General features: G+C 38.4%; 1 protein-coding gene across 1 annotated transcript in view; it reads left to right on the plus strand.

Moving 5' to 3' along the window:
• Positions 1 to 12,945, plus strand: part of LOC311081484 (zinc-alpha-2-glycoprotein-like) — a gene marked incomplete at both ends in the record, with an annotated part of 524,658 nt that overhangs the window by 209,503 nt on the left and 302,210 nt on the right. The gene's annotated exons all lie outside the window — the stretch shown is intronic.

Raw genomic sequence — 12,945 nt, forward strand, 5'->3', positions numbered from 1 at the left:
GCGTGGGATGCAGTGATGTAAAGCGTGGGACGCAGTGGTGTAAAGCGTGGGACGCAGTGGTGTAAAGCGTGGGACGCAGTGGTGTAAAGCGTGGGTCGCAGTGGTGTAAAGCGTGGGATGCAGTGGTGTAAAGCGTGGGACGCAGTGGTGTAAAGCGTGGGATGCAGTGATGTAAAGCGTGGGATGCAGTGGTGTAAAGCGTGGGACGCAGAGGTGTAAAGCGTGGGACGCAGTGGTGTAAAGCGTGGGTCGCAGTGGTGTAAAGCGTGGGATGCAGTGGTGTAAAGCGTGGGACGCAGTGGTGTAAAGCGTGGGATGCAGTGATGTAAAGCGTGGGACGCAGTGGTGTAAAGCGTGGGATGCAGTGGTATACTGCCCTACAAAGGCAAAAGACCTTAAGTCGCTAGAGTGTGGAACTGAGAAAAATGACTTTAAAGATTTTTAGTTGTCCCGTCAAATTAATTATAGGTAGGACACTGGAAATCTGGCAAATAGTTGTTTTAGTAATGGAAATTATATACATAAAAAAATTTTGAGCTCAAACTTGACTTTTGACCACTATTTTAAAGTTACTGTACTCTGCCTTTGTATTGTCAGCAAAAAGTGAGAAGTCATGCCAAGGCAAAAGGCAGTAACTTCCACATTATCAATATTTGGTTGCTGATCACCATTAACAAAATCATTATATATACACCTGTATAAAATCTAGTCACCATGGCATTTATTTTGTATGATTTACAATTATTTATAGCCATCTACTTATTGCTATCCTGGGCTTTGGTTGCATTCTGATGGCATTATTAATACATTTGACATGACAAAATACCTCCATAGATATAGCCTATTAGTCCAGCATTGGCTCGACCGCGTTTAGGGCGGGGCTGAAGGCGCCGGCGAAGTTTTGGCACTCTGCCAGCTAGATGTATGAGTGTTTCAACCAGGTCCTGTACCCGAACTGAGTGAGGCGGGGCTTTAATTCTTGGTTGTATTCATCTGATACGGCAATGCGTAACGTTTTTCTGTCAACTCTGCATAATCCTTCGCGATCGTTATCGCACGTTTGTCGACGGCAGGTTCAGACTATACTAAATGTTCTGACCGCAGTTGTGCAGGACAAAGCTCTGAGGACATTAGAAGTTAGAGGGACTGATGGCAGCTGTACAAAGTACACAGGCTACACCATAATTTTAACATTAAAACAAAGGCAGATAACAGTACAATCTGGTAGGTAGCATTATTTGATAGAACACCGGCACAGTAACTTCATATTGACGTGCGGCTAAACAAAGGCAGAGCACCGTAACTCCATTTTGAGCGTTCCAAAACAAAGCCAAAGAGCCGTAACTGATGTTACGGTGTTCTGCCTTTGTTTCTCATGGGCTTTTGGAAGTTACTGTTAAGACAATTCATTATTTTCTCGAAAAAACAACGGAATTGTTTTAAGATACTTATCCACATGATAAAGGAGGTCTTGAATGTGCCAAAAATATAAATAACTAATTTTCGACCAAAAACGAAGTTACGGTCTTTTGCCTTTGCACGGCAGTATAAAGCGTGGGATTCAGTGGTGTAAAGCGTGGGACGCAGTGGTGTAAAGCGTGGGACGCAGTGGTGTAAAGCGTGGGACGCAGTGGTGTAAAGCGTGGGATGCAGTGGTGAAAAGCGTGGAATGCAGTGATGTAAAGCGTGGGATGCAGTGGTGTAAAGCGTGGGACGCAGTGGTGTAAAGCGTGGGATGCAGTGGTATAAAGCGTGGGATTCAGTGGTGTAAAGCGTGGGACGCAGTGGTGTAAAGCGTGGGACGCAGTGGTGTAAAGCGTGGGATGCAGTGGTGTAAAGCGTGGGATGCAGTGATGTAAAGCGTGGGACGCAGTGGTGTAAAGCGTGGGATGCAGTGGTGTAAAGCGTGGGATGCAGTGATGTAAAGCGTGGGATGCAGTGGTGTAAAGCGTGGGATGCAGTGATGTAAAGCGTGGGATGCAGTGATGTAAAGCGTGGGACGCAGTGGTGTAAAGCGTGGGACGCAGTGGTGTAAAGCGTGGGACGCAGTGGTGTAAAGCGTGGGAAGCAGTGATGTAAAGCGTGGGACGCAGTGGTGTAAAGCGTGGGACGCAGTGGTGTAAAGCGTGGGATGCAGTGGTGTAAAGCGTGGGATCTGCTAGATGAGCCCATTAAGGATCTCATTAAGCAGAACAGTGCTTTAAACAGTCTAGTTGGTCAGTGTGGAGGCAGATATCATGTCTTTAACAATAAAAACATGAGAAAAAGAAAGCAGGTGAATGAACTACACGATGATAGAGCAGAATGGAGGAGGACACTACAGTAATGACACGCTTCAAGATGCTCACAGATCAAGACAAGAGGAGGAACATAAATAGAGAGAGGAAAATAGAGGAAATAACAAGAGAAACAAAGGCAGATCTGTGTCTGTAGGTGATACTCCTGGATTCACTAACACAAATTAAACCTGTTAGTCATGATGATTCTATTTTGATGTGTCTGGCTTTACCCTATAAAGCCTGTTATATGTCCCTTGAGTCTGTATGTGAAGTTTTAGCTCAAAATATCCCACAGATATTTTTATATAGCATGTTAAATTTGTCACTTTTTGAGGGTGAGCAAAAACGCACTGTTTTTGTGTCTGTCCCTTTAAATGCAAATGAGCTACTGCTCCTGGCACAGAGGGCAGAGTTACAACAGCTTGAGTCCTGAAAATTTCAAAAACTTTCAGCCTTTTATGTTCAACCCGGAGTAAGAAAGATGGAGAGATTCAAGAAGAAGTGACAACATGTAGAAAACATTTCTGAACGGTTGGTGAATGTATGTAGCTTATGTGTAGATATCTTATAGTCATTGATTAGCATATTCTGTCTTGATAATCTATAAATCATGTTCCGGGGGGCGGGGTTTATGTAAATTTTAGGGTTGGTGATGTCACTAACCCGGGAGGAATGTCGTGTAGTCTCTACCGGCCATTTGTTGTAGTCCTTAAAAAACAATTTCTTTAAAAGAAAATATCTCCCTTTGCTTTGAACTTTGAGCTCTTTGAGATTGTTGTTTATGCTCAAACAGCAACATTACACACTAACTAAAGTTAGAAATCATTATCAACCACCCCTTTAAGGTTTTTTGCTGTTAAGATTTGCCAAAAATAAATGAAAATACAAAAAATCTAATAAAATCAAATACTTAAAGAAGGTTAATTCATCCTCAAACCTACTGATTTACTATTAAAGTGTCAAGAGTTCTCCAGTTAAAGCAGGACAATAAAAAATGTTGCCGTTAGAGACAAACTTAACTGAACGAGAGGGAATTTAAGTTATTTAGGGAGTACATTTAAGAGTAAGAAATATGAATGTGTAAATTAATTTTGTATTGTTTGTCTTGTTGCTTGTCCAATTGTTTTGTGTTGGGAAAAAAACTATTTGTCATTGTGCTAATATGTAATAAAATAATTTTGACTCAAATCAATATTTTGTGCAGGCCTATCTATTCATTTAATTATTTTATCCATATAATAAGCATGCTCAAGGTGGTTCTCAACATTTTGTGCGTCAGCACCTTCATATCCATTATCTAAAAGCCTAAGTCCTGATTCTCCTGTCTGGGTTTAATTTTATGACGACTGGCTGACTGTACAGTATGCAATACTTTAGATAATTTGCTTATTTTGTATAATGGTACTGTTGTACAAGTTCTTTCTGTGGTAAATTAAAAAGTAGCTGATCAGATGAATAATGAAATGTTTTTAATGTTTTACATTTCTTTTTAAAGATCATTGAACTGTAATATCTGCAGTTACACCAGTGCACCACTAGAGGACCTCATCACTCCTCATTGCTACTAATCACAGCCAGATTCATCACAGCTGTAATTGTTTGACATTCCCAACTGAAATTGAGTATATTGAACCTCTACTGTATTTTTGATATTGATTTCATTTAAGAATTCTTAGGAGTTATGTATTTTAATTTCAATTTAAAATGAACTTGTTACAGTAGGTCTGAAATTAATCATAACAGAGTAATCTAGCCCTGGTTTCTTTAAAATAGGAGTGACCGCAGCCAATGATAGCGAGACATACCCGAAAGATATACAACAGTTGATCAAATGAGCAATAGGACAAGAAATTACAGATAGGCAGATTTTAAGAAGTGATGCAGTTGCTGGATCTAACTGACCAGTAGATGAGCTAGTTTGAGGCCAACATCAGAGGATGGGCTGGTGAGATTATGGGCTGAGGTAAGGACAGGATATACCTGTTAAATATTTCTTTTTTGCACTAATATAAATAAGGATATTTTACTCTATATATATATATATATATATATATATATATATATATATATATATATATATATATATATAATCTTTTTAAATTATTATTATTTATATATTTTTTTACGATCAGTAGTAAAGAAGGAGATAAATATCCAAGAATAAAAGTTTGAATTTGGATCTGTTCCTGTAATAATGAGAGAGATCGGTCTGAGAATTAAAGATTGATCATTTACTGAGCGAATTCAACAGGAAGCAGTTCAATCAAGCGAATCACAGGCCGATCCACATGTACAAACTAGGCTCTTCTTTGCTGCCTTTTAAGATACATTCAACTGCATTAGACTGTCATAAATATTCACAAATAACTTTTAAATCTCATTCTACAACAGTTCCTCACTCAAAGCATCACATCCTGAAGATTTGGATTAAATGATCACAGAAATGTTTATCAATTCAATATATTAAATATAAATAATTTGTAGTATTTTTAAAAATGAATCTTAACTGCATTAAAGTGCACGTGATTGGATCAAGGTCATAATCCTGATTTGGACCCGATGATCACTGGATTGATCTGGATCCTCACACCAACAATCGGCCCTCATGTTGTTTGCCATCATTGCCACACATGACCCAGCTCTGGCTGACAGGAGACATGCAGTGCCAGATTGAGGACACATTCAAGATCACTTGCTGTGTGGCTAGTGTACCAAATTACATAACATAATTTAATATAAATGTCATCTTTATTGTTAATCATTTAACCATATATTACCTATTTTTATCACAAGCTCAGGTTACAAATTAGATTATCTTATTTTGTGAAAAGTTGTTTAAATATTATTATTATTATTATTATTATTTTTTTATTTATTTTTTGCATTTGATATAAACTGTATATTTCATTGGTGAACTGGAAAATAATTGGATGTGAGTCTAAAGTCTTTAAAGGGAATGCAAATGAGTCACGTGGACGTTTTATTGGCATGTCAATCATATTTGACCTTTGATTTTTAGAACTTCAAGTTGTTGGTGATATAATGGCACGCAGTGCAGGTAAGATTTACGTTTAACCAATGAGATATGTTACCCAGATACTTTAATGTTTAAATGTTTCTTTCATGATCCATCATAATATAATACTTAGGTTATTCCATACTGAGTTTATTAGTGTTTTTCAGTAGTGAACTGGGCTTGCTTAGAATTGGGATTTCAAATGACAAAGCAACTACTATGCAAAACTCTTTTTCCAATATAAATTAAACTTGGAGATGAATATTGTAAAATGTTTGTCTCTGTCTGTCTGTCTTTGAAAATGATGAAAGATCGACCAATGTTTTCTTTTTATATCCGTGTATGCTGTGCAGTTGTTTTTCCATTCATTAGTGGTTATTTGGTGTTGGTTTGTTCCCTCCTTTTTTCAGATATTATTTGGACTAATTATAATGGCTGAACAGGATTCTGTTAGCAATTTGCCCAACAAATTATGATGAAATGCATTAGACATATTTGTTCTGCAAAGCAAAGTCCCTTTCAGTTCACTCAGCGGCCATCTTAGGAACACTCAGTACAGCTCCTATTATAGAGGGAAATACCAAAATGTCAAACTCTGATTCAGTATAACATTTAAAATTAACAAAACATTCTGACATTAATAATAATAATAAAAAAATAAAAAAATGGTAACACTTTATTTTGATGGTCCCTTTTGAACATTCTGTTGACTATAAGTAGCTTTGCAACATGTCAGCTTATTCTAACCCTACCAGTCTAATAATACTCTACTGACACTCTAATGAGAGTTAGTAGACATTTAGGTGCAACACTACTTATATACAGTCTACAGAATGTGTTAAAGGGACCATCAAAATAAAGTGAAACCAAAACATTATGTTAAAAAATATGTGTCATCTTTGTCCAGCCAATGCAGAGTGTACAGCAAAGACAGACAAAAGCAAAGTCACAGTTTTATGTAATAAGACGATGTATTCAGAGGTAGAGGATTCAATGACCATTGGAAATCCATTTCACAATTTTTGGGTAGTGACCAAAAATGAATCTTTTGCTTATTAAGTGTGACAGAGGAATATCAAGAAGCAGCTGGTTGTTGGATCTAGCGGCGGCCTTAAAGGGATACTTCACCTCTGGGAAGATGAATGTGTATTTAAAATAGGTCATTTATGTAGAAGAAATGTGAAATTATTTTTGAATTTGGAGCTTTCTAGACTGAGAAAAGCCAGAAAATGTATTTTTGGCTCATGTGGATGAAAGACAACAACTCCCAGAATGCACTTGCTTCACTGCCCTAGGAGGCCACTCCCAAGCCATGCCTACCGGTTAGAGAGCGCAGTTGAAAACAACAAGGCTAGCTAGGCTACTAGTGAGACTCTGTGACGAGTTTGCTCGGGATTTCGAGATCGCCCAAAATGTCCGGGATTTGGCTTTTGCGTTCTACAGTCGCCATTCATTATGTTTACTGTGGCGAGCAGGACGAGGCTGAGGGGACCGGGAGAACAGTGCGAGGCCAGCGGCGTGATTACTGAGACGCACCGTGCGGTCTGGTGGGCTAACCCCTCATTTACACCGCACACGTCTGCAGCGCATTACAGCTGCGACATGGCTACCGGAGCTGATCGCGCCCATTCAAGTCAATGCTTGTGTTTACACTGGCCGCGACGCAGCGCGTTTCAGAAGCTTCCCAGAAGCGGCTCTCCGCGCCGCTTCGCTAAATATAGGCGCCTAGTCTATTTCTGACGGACGCGCGTCCAAGTCGCACCGGAAATACAATATAAAAAAATAAAAAAAACATTGTCATATTCAAAATAAACATCCTGTGCAAACTCCCAAACGTATTCACACCAATATCCTTGGTAGAAACCATAGACATATGGTAGAAACCCCAAAATCAAGAAAAACCACGTCGGACAGGCAAATCACGTGGTCTCGCGCATCCAGTCGCTCCGCTTCTGAAATGCTCCTGGTGTGAGTTGGCACCGCGTGGAGGACGGAATAAAACCTTGTCGCAGACGTAATGCACCGCACACGTGTGCAGTGTAAATGAGGGGTAAGGCCGGTGACACACTGGATGCTTGGCTCAGCTGCGTGGCGTGTCCGTTTTTATTTCGGCTCCCATGTTAACAGGTTAGAGCTTGCACACTGCGTGCGTGACACGCGCGTCTCAGGCGGAAAACGCGTGCATGGTAGAAATAGAACCGACGCCTATTTTTCACGCGGCACGCAAGCGTCTTGAAGCGTTTCCAGGCAAAATTGAATAGGAAAAGATGTTTATATGACATTTTGACACGAATACATATTAATAAATGTCATTTTGATGTTTGAAAGTGTCTAGGGTTTGACATAAATGCAAATATAAATGCAATTTAAAAAAATATTATCGATTTTCAAATACTGCACCTGTCAATACAGAACGAAATATTCTATAGTCTATATTGCCGTCAACACTGCCGACGTTGTCTTTGCTGCTATATATTTATGTTTAACATGAAGTATAGGCCTTCCACAACTCTCTCCCCGTCACCAATATGTCACCTAGCAGCAGCAGCGCCACGTCAGACACGCTTCTGGTGTGCAAAGACATGGAAAACGCGACGCAGCCGCCACGCAGCTGACACGCAACAGAAACGCCACGCTCACGCCACACATCCAGTGTGTCACCGGCCTAAGTTATCTCTCACGGGGGAGCGGGAATTTTCTTAGCAATGTTAAAACGCACATCAACCGATCACTTGTTTAGCGTTCATGTAAACACTACTTTCAGATTCACCAATCGGAATGAATTCAGTTAGATTGAAACAAAAGGTGTGCATGTAAACAATGAATAGCAACCGCAGAAAGCAAAAGCCGAATCCCGGACATTTTGGACGATCTCGGCGGCCGGACATGTCCGTGAAAAAGAGGATGGTAACCCCTCTACTGTCTATGTAACCCCTACTACTCAGCTTTCTCCACAGAACAAGAGCCTGTTAGCTTAGCTTCCAATACTATATGTGTACACTCTGTGAGTGAGATCCCACCTCCTATGTGCGGGTTGAAAACATGCGGAACAGCTCCTCCTACTGGCTGTAGTCTTTAGCCTCTGGCCAAAAAATCCTCAATGACGCAAAATGAAGATTTTTGTGTCATCGGAGGATTTTTTCCAGACAAAAAAATACATAAATCTCTCCTCGCAGGGGGATATGAGGGTAGAAAGCATGGTAATTCGAAAATACTACAGGTTTTCTACTGATACAAAGCTTAATGCTAAATCCTGAAGTATCCCTTTAAGCATCTGGGGGCCTGTTTCAATAACTAATATGGGGCCCTACCCACATAAAACATAAACATAATAGAGCAGAAAAAGCCGTTTGCGGGGGCGGTAAATGTCACCATGGTAACCGCGGCGCGAGTTTGACCAATCAGAGCAAGTGTTTTGCTTAGAACTGACGTCTCTGATTGGTAGAACTCGTGCCGTGGTTACCATGGTGACGTTTACCGCCCCGCGAACGGCTTCTCCAGAAGATCGCAAATAACAAGGTTGATTTCATACCTTGTGGCTTAGGAGCAGAAACTTTAGTTTCACAACCTCGTAGCTCGTGGTCAATCTGCCTTGGATGGTTTAGACATTATGGCTGAAAATCAATATCCTACAGAGAAAATTAGTGGGATTTTGCTGGTCTGTTGGGGCCCCCCTTGTAGGGCGCGGGGCCTGTTTCAATTGAAACGGGTGAAACATAGGTAAGGCCGCATTTGGTTGGATCTTAGAGATCTATAGGAGCCGTGGAACATAAGATTTAATATGATCAATCAAGAAGAAGAAGCAACACAGCTACCAGAATCAACATTAATTCGGTAAATATCCTAAGAGTGCTATGACCAGATATAAAACTAGACTGAAGTTTATCAAATAAACTGTAATAAAAAAAGTAAAATAATAATACAATTTATTATCCAATTAAAATTTGGACTTCCTTTGTATCTCTGAAACGTGATTGCAGCAATAACCTTCTTCTATTTGTCATGCCTGGACATCAATGTTAGATGGGATAGATCCTCTGGAAGTGGAGGTGGCATTATGTGTGAATGTCTTGCAGTAAGTTTAACTCCGTTAATGATTTAGGGGTTAAAAATGATTTTATCCCCTCATGTCATTTATTGTTATAAGTGTAAAGACCCCCCTCAGCAAACAATTAAACAATTATATATATGTATATGTTAAGACACTCTATCTTAGTTTAATTTTCATGGACTTTTAATTTGTAATTTTGAGTCACATGTGTTTCTTTGTTAAATTTCCTGTCACTGCACAGGTTTTCATCATTAGTTCCCTCAATTGACCCTTCGCAAAGACCAGCCCACCTTAGTTACTGTCGCTATGTCCGACAAGCTACGCTGCTCTCACGCCACACCGTGTTCTCATGCAGTGAAAAATACATCGCGGAGCAGAGAGGAGACTGACAACACGCTGACAGACAGGACAGACCAGGTTACTTTTCGGTTACTTTTGATATTAAACATATTAAACAAAGTCTCACCTTTCAAATTTGGTCATTTTTTAAAAGAAATTGAAACGATACATACCGTTTTGTGGCTCTTAAATGTGTCGGACAGATCGCTGTAGAGCATCAGTTAAAGCTGCTCGTCAACCGATCATCTCTTCCTTCTAGTTCATTTATAGCATCAAATAAACATGAATGAACATAAGAAGGAATGTTGTTTTAAACCGCGGAAAGGCGTCAGTACATTCCGTTTTTCAAGTTACGAAGCTGACTCCAGCTCCTTTTTCGCCAGCTCCTTATTCGTCGAACTATTCGTTCCATCTTAAAAAATGTTGAACGGTTGTTAACCCCTCCCCCTCGGTGCTTTTGGCCGTATTTCTTAAAGGAACAGTTGTACGTGAATTACGAGCCTGTGGATCAGCCAGCATTTTTCATTTAACAGTGAAAATAAATACTCCTGAAAATATTATCTTGTCTGCCTCAATAAATGGTGTAAGCTATGTGGTAAATTATTATTTTGTAATTACTAAATGTTTCTTTAAAAGTATGGAGAAACGTGACATTATGTTTCCAACTGAGATTTAATGTAATGTAATTTCTGTTCTTTATTAGAAGTTATCCATTACTCCAGTCTAACACATATATATATATATATATATATATATATATATATATATATATATATATATATATACATACATACATACATACATACATACATACATGTGTGTGTGTGTATATATATATATATATATATATACACATACATACACATATATATATTTGTATACTGGACAAAGCATACTGGAGGTGCCATTACTTTAGTATTTCACAAGTTCTCAATAAAACAAGCAAGTAGAGGTATAGATTAATTCATTCTTAAATGAAATCTTGCATTACAACATTTTCTGATGTGTTATTATTAAAATATGGTACCTAGAACATGCCTCCCCATGCAACTTAATGTGCCGACAAAGCATACTGGAGGTGCCATTACTTTAGTATTTCACAAGTTCTCAAAAAAACCGAAACGTAGAGGCATAGATGAATTCATTCTTAAATGAAATCTTGCATTACAACATTTTCTGATGTGTTATTATTGAAATATGGTACCCAAAACATTCCTCCCCATGCAACTTTATGTGCCGACGAAGCATATTGAAGGCTGCCATTACTTTAGTATTTCACAAATTCTCAAAAAAACAGGAACGTAGAGGCATAGATGAATTCATTCTTAAATGAAATCTTGCATTACAACATTTTCTGATGTGTTATTATTGAAATATGGTACCCAAAACATGCCTCTCCATGCAACTTTATGTGCCGACAAAGCATACTGGAGGTGCCATTACTTTAGTATTTCACAAGTTCTCAAAAAAACAGGAACGTAGAGGCATAGATGAATTCATTCTTAAATGAAATCTTGCATTACAACATTTTCTGATGTGTTATTATTGAAATATGGTACCCAAAACATTCCTCCCCATGCAACTTAATGTGCCGACGAAGCATACTGGAAGTGCCATTACTTTAGTATTTCACAAGTTCTCAAAAAAACAGGAACGTAGAGGCATAGATGAATTCATTCTTAAACGAAATATTGCATTACAACATTTTCTGATGTGTTATTATTGAAATATGGTACCCAAAACATTCCTCCCCATGCAACTTAATGTGCCGACGAAGCATACTGAAGGGTGCCATTACTTTAGTATTTCACAAGTTCTCAAAAAAACAGGAACGTAGAGGCATAGATGAATTCATTCTTAAACGAAATATTGCATTACAACATTTTCTGATGTGTTATTATTGAAATATGGTACCCAAAACATGCCTCTCCATGCAACTTTATGTGCCGACAAAGCATACTGGAGGTGTCATTACTTTAGTGTTTCAAAAGTTCTAAAAAAAACAGAAACGTAGAGGCATAGATGAATTCATTCTTAAATGAAATCTTGCATTACAACATTTTCTGATGTGTTATTATTGAAATATAGTACCCAGAACATGCCTCTCCATGCAACTTTATGTGCCGATAAAGCATACTGGAGGTGCCATTACTTTAGTATTTCACAAGTTCTCAAAAAACAGGAACGTAGAGGCATAGATGAATTCATTCTTAAATGGAATCTTGCATTACAACATTTTCTGATGTGTTATTATTGAAATATGGTACCCAAAACATGCCTCTCCATGCAACTTTATGTGCCGACAAAGCATACTGGAGGTGCCGTTACTTTAGTATTTCACAAGTTCTCAAAAAAACAGGAACGTAGAGGCATAGATGAATTCATTCTTAAATGAAATCTTGCATTCAAAGTTGCATGGAGAGGTATGTTCTGGGTACCATATTTCAATAATAACACATCAGAAAATGTTGTAATGCAAGATTTCGTTTAAGAATGAATTCATCTATGCCTCTACGTTCCTGTTTTTTGAGAACTTGTGAAATGTTGAAGTAATGACACCTCCAGTATGCTGCATCGGTACATAAAGTTGCATGGAGAGGCATATTCTGGGTACCATATTTCAACAATAACACATCAGAAAATGTTGTAATGCAAGATTTCATTTAAGAATGAATTCATCTATGCCTCTACGTTCCTGTTTTTTTGAGAACTTGTGAAATACTAAAGTAATGGCACATCCAGTATGCTTCGTCAGCACATAAAGTTGCATGGAGAGGCATGTTCTGGGTACTATATTTTAATAATAACACATCAGAAAATGTTGTCATGCAAGATTTCATTTAAGAATGAATTCATCTATGCCTCTACGTTCCTGTTTTTTACATAACTTGTGAAATACTAAAGTAATGGCACCTCCAGTATGCTTTGTCGGCACATAAAGTTGCATGGGGATGAATGTTTTGAGTACCATATTTCAATAATAACACATCAGAAAATGTTGTAATGCAAGATTTCATTTAAGAATGAATTCATCTATGCCTCTACGTTCCTGTTTTTTTGAGAACTTGTGAAATACTAAAGTAATGGCACCTCCAGTATGCTTTGTCGGCACATAAAGTTGCATGGGGAGGAATGTTTTGGGTACCATATTTCAATAATAACACATCAGAAAATGTTGTAATGCAAGATTTCATTTAAGAATGAATTCATCTATGCCTCTACGTTCCTGTTTTTTTGAGAACTTGTGAAATACTAAAGTA

This window comes from Abramis brama (assembly GCF_963993115.1).
Source record: "Abramis brama genome assembly, chromosome: 1".
NCBI classification, from domain to species: domain Eukaryota; kingdom Metazoa; phylum Chordata; class Actinopteri; order Cypriniformes; family Leuciscidae; genus Abramis; species Abramis brama.